The sequence below is a fragment of the Notolepis coatsorum genome (assembly GCF_963971535.1).
Source record: "Notolepis coatsorum genome assembly, chromosome: 14".
NCBI classification, from domain to species: Eukaryota; Metazoa; Chordata; class Actinopteri; order Aulopiformes; family Paralepididae; genus Notolepis; species Notolepis coatsorum.
The window spans coordinates 19,782,002-19,793,826 of record NC_140178.1 but is presented as its reverse complement, the minus strand read 5'-3'; the positions used below and the strand labels follow the sequence as shown (position 1 = coordinate 19,793,826).

At 39.6% G+C, this 11,825-nt stretch overlaps 1 long non-coding RNA gene across 2 annotated transcripts; it reads left to right on the top strand.

The window, feature by feature from the left end:
• Nucleotides 1-2,743: 2,743 nt before the first annotated feature.
• LOC311239806 lies at nucleotides 2,744-6,635 on the top strand. Of its 2 annotated transcripts, none has more exons than XR_014620451.1 (3): nucleotides 2,744-2,843; nucleotides 4,296-4,449; nucleotides 5,983-6,635. It is a non-coding gene; the product is annotated as an uncharacterized lncRNA (long non-coding RNA). The 2 variants fall into 2 exon arrangements; XR_014620452.1 differs by having other exon boundaries at nucleotides 2,789-2,843; nucleotides 4,301-4,449.
• Nucleotides 6,636-11,825: the final 5,190 nt, after the last annotated feature.

Genomic DNA, 11,825 nt, shown 5'->3' with positions numbered 1-11,825 from the left:
GTACTTCATAATCCAGACCATCCTCCATTGTTACTCTTTATTTACTGAGTAAGTACTCTGTACTTACAGAATGAGAACAGAGAACGTCGTAATCCAACCCACCCCCTGTTGTTACTCTGTATTTAATCAGTAAGTACTTACATAGTAAGAATAGGACTGTAAGCTTAATAATCCAGCCCACCCCCTGTTGTTACTCTATATTTACTGAGTAAGTAGTCTGTACCTACAGAGTAAGAACAGGAGAACGGTGAACTTAATAATCCAGCCCACCCCACATTGTTACTCTGTACTTCCAGGGTAAGAACGGGAGAACAGCACATACCTTGTTGGTTCTGTGTACTTACAGGGTAAGAAGGGGAGACTAGTACATACTGTACCTTGTATAGTACATACAAGGTACATACTGTAGTATGTAGTACATACTGTACCTAGAAGCTCAGCTTCTTCCCCCAGGCCATCAGAGCCTTGAACACTGAACTCTCCACGCACAAGCACACATGAGCACACACACAACACACACACTGTACATGCTCACACACTAGCAGCCACTTTAACATGAGCACACACACACTCATGCTGCACACGCGCACACTTATGGTCACTTTACAGAAGGAAAGGTCACTTTAAGAATAGTATAGTATAGCTTGAGATAGTAAAATATAGCATTGTATAGCAGTGTACATAAAGACCCAGTGCCTCATCCGTAGCTAACAGTGTATTGCACTATCACAGGACCTAGCATGTCCTACCATGCTCTGTAAATAACTCCGATATCGATATACCCTACTTTGTTACTTGTTATTGCACAATGTCGTTCTATTGGATTCTTATTATATATTACTATTGTAATTATGCACATAGTTGCGGGCAAGACCCCCCGCATTTCATTGTATACTTGTATGCCATGACAAATAAAACTCTTGTATCTTGTATCTTGTATCTTGTATCTTGTTGGTTCTGTGTACTTCCAGAGTAAGAAGAGGAGACTAGTACATACTGTACCTTGTTGGTTCTGTGTACTTACAGGGTAAGAAGGGGAGACTAGTACATACTGTACCTTGTTGGTTCTGTGTACTTATGGGTAAGAAGGGGAGACTAGTACATACTGTACCTTGTTGGTTCTGTGTACTTACAGGGTAAGAAGGGGAGACTAGTACATACTGTACCTTGTTGGTTCTGTGTACTTACAGGGTAAGAAGGGGAGACTAGTACATACTGTACCTTGTTGGTTCTGTGTACTTACAGAGTAAGAAGGGGAGACTAGTACATATCTTGTGGTTTCTGTGTAATTAAAGAATGAAAGGAAATCATACAATTCCATGCATACCTTATTATTGTGTAATTAAAGATATAAATATGTATATTATTACATTACTATATTGTTAGTTCTGTTGACAATACAGGCTTCCCACAGCCGTGCTGCACATGAGAGAGGTACGTTTGCTTTCTACTGCAGCCTGCCTGTGATGAGCCGCTGCAGTGCATTCATTAATACAACTCCCTGCATACCTTATCATTGTGTAAGTTACACTATACATTCCTGGAAATTACAGAGTAAATGTCGGGGAAATTACACTTTAAATCCACAATTGTTCCTCATTTTCTTTTTTATTCTATACCTATATTTAAGTACCAGTAGGAACCAGTAAATATTTCGAGGGCTTGACACCTCGGGCGAAATCATTTTTTAATATATAATTGTAAAGCTCTTGATGAGCTCTATCAGTAAAAGGATAAGTTCACTGTAATTGGCCGAAAACATAAAGGCGTAAGCGGGAACCTTCAATTGAGTTTGGTGTTTGTCTTTGCTCTCCTTTAAAATTCAGAAAATGTCACTTTTTGTCACCTTTTGTGCCAAGCCCTCGATTCTATATGCACAGGTTCATACTGGTGGTCACACCGTAAAATGGAGCAAGACAGCCGCAGTTTCACTTGTGCAGCAAACTTTGAGAAATCTGCATGGCATGATAATGCAAAGGTGCAAATAATACCATTATCTTCTCAATGAATAAGACATAGACTTCTATGAATACTCTGAGGAGCTGGGGTTTGATGTGATTTGATTCATTTGGATCTCTTCAAAACATTTACATATGCACTAATTCATACATAAGACATTCATATTCATACATAATCTTGACACACATATATCACACATCAATCTCCTACCTGGCAACATAAACCTGAATAAAAGTTATTGTAATGAGTTCCATCATTTAACAGTTCTGAAAATGAAAGTCCTTCTTACCATTTCAGTTTTTATTCTTGGTAAAACGTATAGACTTTTGTCTCTTATTCTTGTGTCGACTTGATGTTATAATCACATACTAAATTTATTTTTTTATTTTTTTATTATCTTTTTTCCCTTCATTTTTTCGATTTTTCTCCCATCCCACTGTTAGTCGTTATGCCAATTCCCAACCCCCTTCCTGGTTGTTGCGCACCCCCCCCTACTGTTGGTCCGGGAGGCCGGAGAACATACTAACATTCTTAATACAAACCGGTTGTCCAATTCCTGCAAGGAGCTGAGGAGCTGGGTGTCCCGGAAGAAGCACGGAGAGGTTTACCAGAAAGGGTTTGGAGGCCAAGTTCATTCTCAGAAACACTTGGGATGTTGCCAAATACCTTATGGCTTTGATGAATTGCTGTAACAAAACATACATACGGAAAGCGAATGTGAATGTCACCAAACTGGTTGCATGTTTTACTTTTCGAGTAAAATCCCAAAGGGCTTCCTTATTCATGGGGCATATAAGCCTGGACACACAGTGAGGTTCTGCACACTTCACACTGACACAAGAGAAGCACAGACAGACCAACCAGACAGAAGCACGACCTGAAGGGTGAGATGACTATATTAATTATTATTATTATTATTATTATTATTATTATTATTATTATTATTATTATTATTATTATTATTATTATTATTATTATTATTATTATTATTATTATTATTATTATTATTATTATTATTATTATTATTATTATTATTATTATTAATTAAGTTGCAACTATATTATGTATTTTTTAACATGTTTTATATGATTGCTATTCATCAAGGATCACTGCAAGGTACTATGGCGCTGGTTTTCATCCAATTTTATATAAAATAAAATTAATAAAAATGTTCCCTGTGACATATAGGCTTGAAAGACTGAATCCACATGGAACACAAAAGGTTGTTCATGGACTAGTCATGATGAGAGAACCTCTAAATAATTACTGGTAGCCTAACACTTTCTATAAATACCATTAGTTATAGTGCATTATAAATGCACTCTTAATGAATCATAATGCACTCGTTCTCTGAGCACGTATAAGACACTAGTGCTTATATTTAATTATAAATTGCATCTATAATGCCTTGTGACGGTAGCCAAAATACCTGATCATTCAACCATCTCAGTCAGTGCAATTTGATGATGCCATAGGATTGAGTTCTCATAACTAAAAGGGTTCTCATACAAGAGGAATGTATTAAAATGATATGCTACGTATACATCTCTCTCTCTGTCTCTCTGTGTCTCTCTGTGTCTCTCTGTGTCTCTCTGTCTCTCTGTCTCTCTCTCTCTCTCTCTCTCTCTCTCTCTCTCTCTCTCTCTCTCTCTTTCTCTCTCGCTTGCTCCATTCAATTCAATGGACAGAGTCGTCCATGCCTTCATATCCTCCTGTTTGAATCACTCCTTTAATGGCCAGCGTTCTAGAATAGAACCTTTAGATCAGTGAATCACTTAAAAAGATATTTCAACTTTTTTAGCTTTACATGGTGTTTGGCTTTTCTTTGCCATTGTTGTTGTTGTTGTTGTTGTTGTTGTTGTTGTTGTTGTTGTTGTTGTTGTTGTTGTTGTTATTGTTGTTATTGTTGTTGTCTTCTTCTTCTGCTGCTGCTTTATCTGATTCTCTCTTCCCTGTCTTATAAAGAACATTGGATCACTCTTGTGTATAAAATGTCATATAGATAACATTGAGTAGACAAAATAACAATCACAGTACAAGCCAAACTAAATAATGTCTACTGCGTTCTCTCTCTCTCTCTCTCTGTCTGTCTCTCTCTCTCTCTCTCTCTCTCTCTCTCTCTCTCTCTCTCTCTCACTCTCTCCCCCTATCTCTCTCGCCCCTCTCTCTCCCCCCTCTCTCTCTATCTTCTCTCTCTACCCCCCCCCCTCTCTCTCTCTCTCTCTCTCTCTCTCTCTCTCTCTCTCTCTCCCACACCCCTCTCCTCCCCTCTCTCTCTATCTCTCTCACTCTCTCTCTCCCTCTCCCCCCCCCCTCTCTCTCATGGACCGACACAGTGTAGTGAGGATGAAGCTGGCTGTATTTCTTCTCCCCCTGTTGCTGATTGTCTTGGCCCAGCCGCTCGGCCTGAATGGACGTCTGTATGTGAAGGTGGAAAGAGCCCATAATCTGCGAGGGGATGGGTCTGGCCTTACCGATGGCTACGTCAAGGTGAAACACCTCACACTCTTTAAAGGGGAACGCCACCTGCTTTTATATCCACAGGTTGACAAGGAGCTGCCACACGTTCAAAAATAGAATCTAGTTTTATTGAAATACCAAGGTTTCAACAGATCTGATCATGGTTTGATGCCCTGGTGAAGATAGTCAATAGTTCATGGATTCTTTTTGCAAATAACAATGACGACAATCAATTGCTTAAGAGTAGGAGTGAAGAGTGAAAGTATGTAAAAGTAATTGATTTGAGTAAAAAAGATAGAGTAAAAGAGAGAGAGTAAGAGAGTGAAATATTAAGATAGTAAAAATAGTAAAAGAGAGAGTAAGAGAGTAACATATTAAGATAGTAAAAGAGAGAGTAAGATAATACAATATTAAGATAGTAAAAGAGAGAGTAAGATAATACAATATTAAGATAGTAAAAGAGAGAGTAAGAGAGTGACATATTTAAATAGTAAAATAGAGAGTAAGAGAATAACATATTTAGATAGTAAAAGAGAGAGTAAGATAATAAAATATTAGGTTGGTAAAAGAGCGAGGGTAAGATAGTAAGAGAGAGTAAGAGAGAGAGAGAGAGTAAGATAGTAAAATATTAAGAGAGTAAAAGTGAGAGAGAGTAAGCTAGTATGAGTAAGATAGTAATAGAGTAAAATATGAATTAAGATAGTAAAATATCAAGAGAGTAAAAGAGTAAAATATTAAGAGAGTAAAAGAGTAAAATATTAAAAGAGTAAAAGAGAGAGAGCGTAAAAGAGTAAAAGAGAGCTGGTACCACTTATTTTCAACTTTTGGGGGCATGAATTTAATCAGAGGAAAGTTTGGAGGGCTGAGAAGGAAAGAAATGGGAATCACAATTTCCTATAAGAAAGGGGTTGAGAGTCATGAAAATATTGATGTATTGCAACATGGTTTCCATAACATCTGGGCATTTAAAACGTTACAATAACTTCCCTTCACAGAAATTCACCATGTATAAAGTTGTCCATTAATGTGTATATAGATGGCCTTAGATGGCCTAACAGTCTGCAAGCACCTTTTAAGACATAATTCATTATAATAATAATAATATAAATAATGGCTTATAATGGGAGGTTATTGTAAAGTGTTACCACAAAGGGTCCTAATCTCTTTATGAAAAAGTATCAAGGTAGTTTAATGGTAATTTAAATTGACTATCGTACTGAACATTGTATAAATCCTTTACCACATACTGCCATGGTACCGCTATTTGGAAATATAATACTTTTTTGTAAGGGGAGGCAAACTAGTGAATACTAATGTTTATTAACCATGTATTATTATGTTGTTGTTGTTTGTTGTTGTTGTTGTTGTTGTTGTTGTTGTTGTTGTTGTTGTTATAATACATATATATATATATATATTCTAGTGTATCTTAACCCATTTATGGTGGGTCTAGTCTAAAAGGGGGACTATATTAAGTATGACTATCTCCTTTAACAATGAAAAATTGTCTATCTATCCATCTATCAACCAACCAACAATTAATCCATCCATTCATCAATCTAGGTGAGGGTTGGCTCTTACCAAGGCCAGACCCAGACCGTTTGGAACAACAACAATCCAGTTTGGAACCATTGGGTGTATTTCTCCAGGGTCACAAGCTCACTGTTGACCCTCTACGTCATGGACCGGGATTATCATCATCAATATCATTATCATTATTCTCAGAACCTGTTCCGATGCCACGTCCGCCTGCAGCGCCCGGCGTACAAGAGATTCCACTGCGATTACAGAGGCAGTCGGGTCACCTTTAGATATCTGTACCGCTAAAGAAAACCCTGCCAAGGACCTCTTAATGCTAACAGGACAGGGGACTTTGGAACATTGCATTTCAAGTCTCTGAAGAAATAAAACAGTAATTGTCTTGCAGGTGAAATGGCTATTTCTATTTTCTTATACAGTCTTAAAATAAAAATCAATTTAAATTCTCAATATAAATATATTGTGCTCTTTAGACAAAAAAATATTTCTTCTTAAAACATGGGGTTGTGGTTTATGGAGGTCAAACTTTAGTAGTATGCAAATTGTGACTACCAGCCAAATAGATTATTCTGTATTAGAGTTGGAATTATATAAGAGATACAATTAAGTGTGATTGATTATTGATGTGGGATGTAACATTTGTTTAAAACTAATATAAAATATATTTTTGGGGAAAAGACTGCCTCCTTTCACTCTATGTACAAACAGAGAACCTTTCAAAAGAAACACAAGAGTGACACATTTTTAAAACACATTTAATTGAACCTCTGACCTCTCAGGTTCTTATTGTAGAAGAAGCTTAAAGTATTCTGTTCTGTTTCCCACCTCATTCCCTCCCAACTCTCTTCCTTGTTGACACACACACACGTGCGCGCACGCACGCACGCACGCACGCACGCACACACGCACGCACGCACGCACGCACGCACGCACGCACGCGCGCGCACACACACACACACACACACACACACACACACACACACACACACACACACACACACACACACACACACACACACACACACACACACACACACACACACACACACACACACACACACACACACACACACACACACACACACACACACACACACACACACACACACACACACACACAATGCAGTCCAGTATGAGGACTGACATCCTCAGTGATCAATAAAAGACACTTGTGCATCTCACATAATTTGTGCACCACACAAACACAGTGACACATCCTGAACATGTTGCGCAGAGTAAACACTACAATAAAGTTAGCAATAAAGTTATCAAATGGACCACAGACGAGGCCAGAATGTGGGACCTATATATAATGGGGGACTTACTATCCAATAGCATTGTGAGGCTGAACAACATGATCCATTGACTACGTAAATGTGCTCAACATTTTTTAAATAAACATTTACAGACTTTTTTTTAAATAGTTAAAAGCTAAAAGTGATGTTGTAATTTTTGCAACCGAGGGTCTTACAGGCTTAACCTTCTGTAGTGTGGCAGTGAAAGAGTTAAAGAGCACAGTGTTGGAAAAGTCTGCCATAAAAACAGCAGACTCTGAAGTGGAAGAATGACTTTGAAAACATGATGTTTATTCTCTCCATCACAACACGCAGGTCAGCTTCCCAAGGAACCAGGTTCTAGTAAAAAGATCCAACTCTTGTTGAGACGCGCGCAGCATATTCTAAAAGAAAATGATGGTGTATTTACTCTCTATCTATAGACATATTATAGAAATATGATGGCGTACGGTATTTACTCACACATATAGACATATTATAGAAATATGATGGCGTACTGTTACGAGGGGGTAGGTTAGAACACAGTTTGCAGCAAGGGAACGGAAGGGAGGAGGCAGAGACGGCAGGATACGTGTAAACAGACTTTACTGAACACGACAGTACGTTACCAAAGAGAACATAAACGGCACAGCCGAGCTGGCGCTAGAGGAAGAACTGATTTGTAAAACAATAACAAAACAAAAGACTAATCTACTCACAAGCGCATCTACAAACAGCAAGGCCCGGGGGCACACAGGAGAACGACGAGAAGGGTAACACTGAGGACTTGGGGGAACATGAGACAATGAAGCCACAAGGAAGTGAGGACAGACAGAACCTAAATACCCAAACCAATTAACAATCAAGAACACCTGGCCAACACAGAATCACAACACAACCTAGACAATAAAGCAATGACAAACTAAACACAACTAGACACTACGGCAATGACACACAACAACACAACAGGGGGGTGACATCACACATAGACAGGGGTGGCCCAGGACAACAGAACATTACAAATTAAATCCACAATGTGTAACCAAACTGTGATAGCAGCCCGTACCATAGGGCTTAGGTCCCTAGGAGGCAGAGAGCCAATGTTAGGCAGAGAGCCAATGTTGGGTGGAGGGCATTGCCCAATGTTAGGTGGAGGGCACTGCCCAATGTTACCATCCTGCCCAGTCCAGCCAGGACCGGGCCTAGGATCGTGACAGCGTACGGTATTTACTCACACATAATAGACATATTATAGAAATATGATGGCGTACGGTATTTACTCACACTTATAGACATATTATAGAAATATGCGTGGGCTGTCACAATAGCATGTGCAGATATTTTACAGCAGGTCAGGGTTTTATTTATTTTATTTTCATTTAACTTATTGAGATATAACATCTCTTCTTCCAGGGAGTCCTGGGCAAGACGGCAACATAAGCAGATTCACATAAAACGAATTATTTTACATAATAGAACAACATACAAGCTACACAAGGGAAAGATTAAAAGAAGAGAGACATACAGGCCATACCAGAGATATCATAACACCGTCCACCTCGAGTCAAGTTTATGTAAAACAGCAACATGTTTCCTTCAGGGTGGTTTCTAGTTCAAGTTCAAGTTTCAAGTATTTTTATCCAAAAGAGGATATGGAGAGGGCTACAGCGTTCTTGGTTATGTGTTTCAGTAGGTGCTCTTTGGATTAAATCCGGGGTAGGATCCGTTATAGTTATAAAAAAAAGTTGAAGTCCAAGGCAGCTCTAAAATTATGTATTATTTGTCACAACAAAATACAGAATACTTTATGATGAAATGCTTGTTTCTGTATGAGCCCCTGATAGTGTGCTACATACAGTCAAAATAAAGTAAGTAAAAAGTAAGTAAAGGAATGTTCAGTCAATATACATATATTTACAATATACAATAGAGTAAAATGAGTAACAGTGAGGTACAATGCAGAGGTACAAAACGTAGGGTAAGGTGCAAATGAGGTATGAATGTAGTGCAAATATCTTTAACAATAGATAAATATAAAGTGTGTTAAGGTGTCTAAAGTGAGTAAAGTGAGTGGTATGGTGAGTGTTTGTCTAAAGTGAGTGTGTACAGTATTAGAGCTGTTATGCTGTTCTCTCCTGGGTTGCACGATGAGTCTATCATATCTCAGATAGGCCCATTCTCCCCTTGCTCTTGCTGCTCTCATCTCAGGTAGCAGTTCTTTACGTTTTTGGCGCACAGCATCCGAGAAGTCTTCATTCATATAAATGTTGGTGACTTTTAGATTGTTAGCTTTTGAGAGAATTTCCTGTCTATCTTTATACCTGAATAACTTCACTATCATAGATCGTGGCCTTTTGCCATCACCATCAGCCGATGGCCTTCCAATACGGTGTGCTCGTTCTATTTCTATATGCTTTTGATACATTTTCATTTTATCACTTAGGATTCCTCTGAATTTCGAGGGCGTAGTGGGCAAGGCGCTCGCCACGAATGCGGAGACGCTGGGCTCGCCTGTTCGAGCCCAGCGCTCCACATTGCTTTCAGTTTAGCTGGTCGTTCATACTAATACACATTGGCCGTATTAGGCGGTGGGAAACTGATGGGTGGGGATCGGGCGTTGTGGACAGCGACTCCTACAGGTCGGTTGGTGCGCCTGCGCAGTAGAATCAGGAAGTGTCGGGGGCAGCGTGAGCCTCCCACGCGTTACTCCTCGCCACTGAGAGATCGAGCTGCGCAGGTGAAAAGATGCGACTGCTGTTACCTCAAGTACCGGAGGGGACTTGTGCTATGTATGACTTAGTCCACATTGCAGCCGGCTTGTGGGAGGCAAGAAACAGCGTTCGTGACAGGGGAGGGTTGAATTGGATGATACGAAATTGGGATGGGAGAAAATATAGAAAAATGGGAGAAAAAGTGGATTAAAAAAAAAAAAAAAAAAAAAAAAAAGAGATTCCTCTGAATTTCTTATCAGAGTCCGACCAATTTTCGTCAGGTGATTCTGGGATGCCGTCGATGACTACGTTGTTTCTCCTTGTGAGTGAAACTTTCTGAGGACTCTTACTTTTAACAGCATACTCGTGTGGACAGGGCCTAAGCCAGAAAACGCACACAAATGATGTTTCAATGGCCATTATGTTTGGGACCTGGAACCAGAAATAACATGAGAAATTACCAGGTGCGAGAAATGGGGGATTGAGACGATATCCGCTCGCTCCATACTTCCAATGTTGGTGCTTTTGTTATGCACAGTGGTGGAAAGTAAACTAAGTACTTTTACTCAAGTACTGTACTTAAGTACAATCTCGAGCTACTTGTACTTTACGTGAGTATTTTTCTTTTATAACTCTTTATTTTGGTTCATTTTTCACATATTTTCCAAAGTCACTTTTTTTTTCATTTTTGCATGGACATTTTCCTTTTCTTTTCCAAAGTCACTTTTTCACATATACAATTTTTCTTTACAGTATGAATTCCACTTTTTCATAGACTATTTACAATTTTGTTTCAGTGGTTACGAACATTTGCATAAACATTTTCCTTTTCTTTTCCAAAATCACCTCTTCACATTTTACAACAACCTTTTCTTTTCTTCACGGTATGATGTTTCGTTTTTGCATAGCCAATCTACTCATTTTTCTAGAATAAGACAACCACCACCACAAGACAAACAAGACTCACAGGACAGGGCATTGGTATATGAGGGATAGCCATTTTCGTTCTTGCTTGGTCTGGTCCGTTTATGGTCCTGACATTCATTTCCCAGTTATTGCATATGTTAGCTGCCTCCCATACCCTACATTCTTCCCAACATTTAACATATAACATTTAACACGTTATTGAATTCGACCTCCAAGCGAGGGGGGAAACACCCGCTCCTCTTGGCATAAACCCCGTTGGTGTGCGAGGGAGAGCCCCTCGTTAGGGGGGGGCCCTGCGCTAAGGGTGTGTGACGAGGCATCTATCCGAAACCCCTCCATCCCTTGGTCCAACGTTGGCTGCTAAAGAAAACCTACGCTAATAAAATGACCTTACTTACCATACCTTAGTAAACATTGCCATGACCACAGAAACTAGAGGAGTCCTATGGCTTCTTTCTCATTGTTCTTGAAGGATGTGTGTACTCGCTGAGCCTCTCTCTCGCTCTCAGTGCAGCGGCCCCTCTGTCTGCCTGGTGCTGGTGCCGTCGGCTCGCCCCGTCTCTCGCGTTCTGAGGCGCCTGAGCCCCCGATTCCCTCCTCGCCTCCTTCCAGTACTTCTTTGAATCTTCATGTTGGAGTGTGGAGTCTGGAAGCGGGTTCCTTTTATCTTCAGTGCTTTTTTAATGCATGCTTCTCTCTGCACCAGCTCCTTGGTTGTATATTCGTGTTCCGTGCTCTTCTCGTGACTTGTCGGCACATTGTCATCTTGCCACATTTTATTTAAGCTAGCGACCACGTTAGCTTCGATGCCGGACTCCTCTGTGGTATCGTTTTCGAGTTTTTTAAAGTTTTTTCCCTTCTTTTTCGGTCCTTCCCTTCTTCCACTCATCTACCTTTTGATTTAGATATTTGTGTTCATTGAATTCTTGAAGTGGAAGAATTACACTTCGCCCGG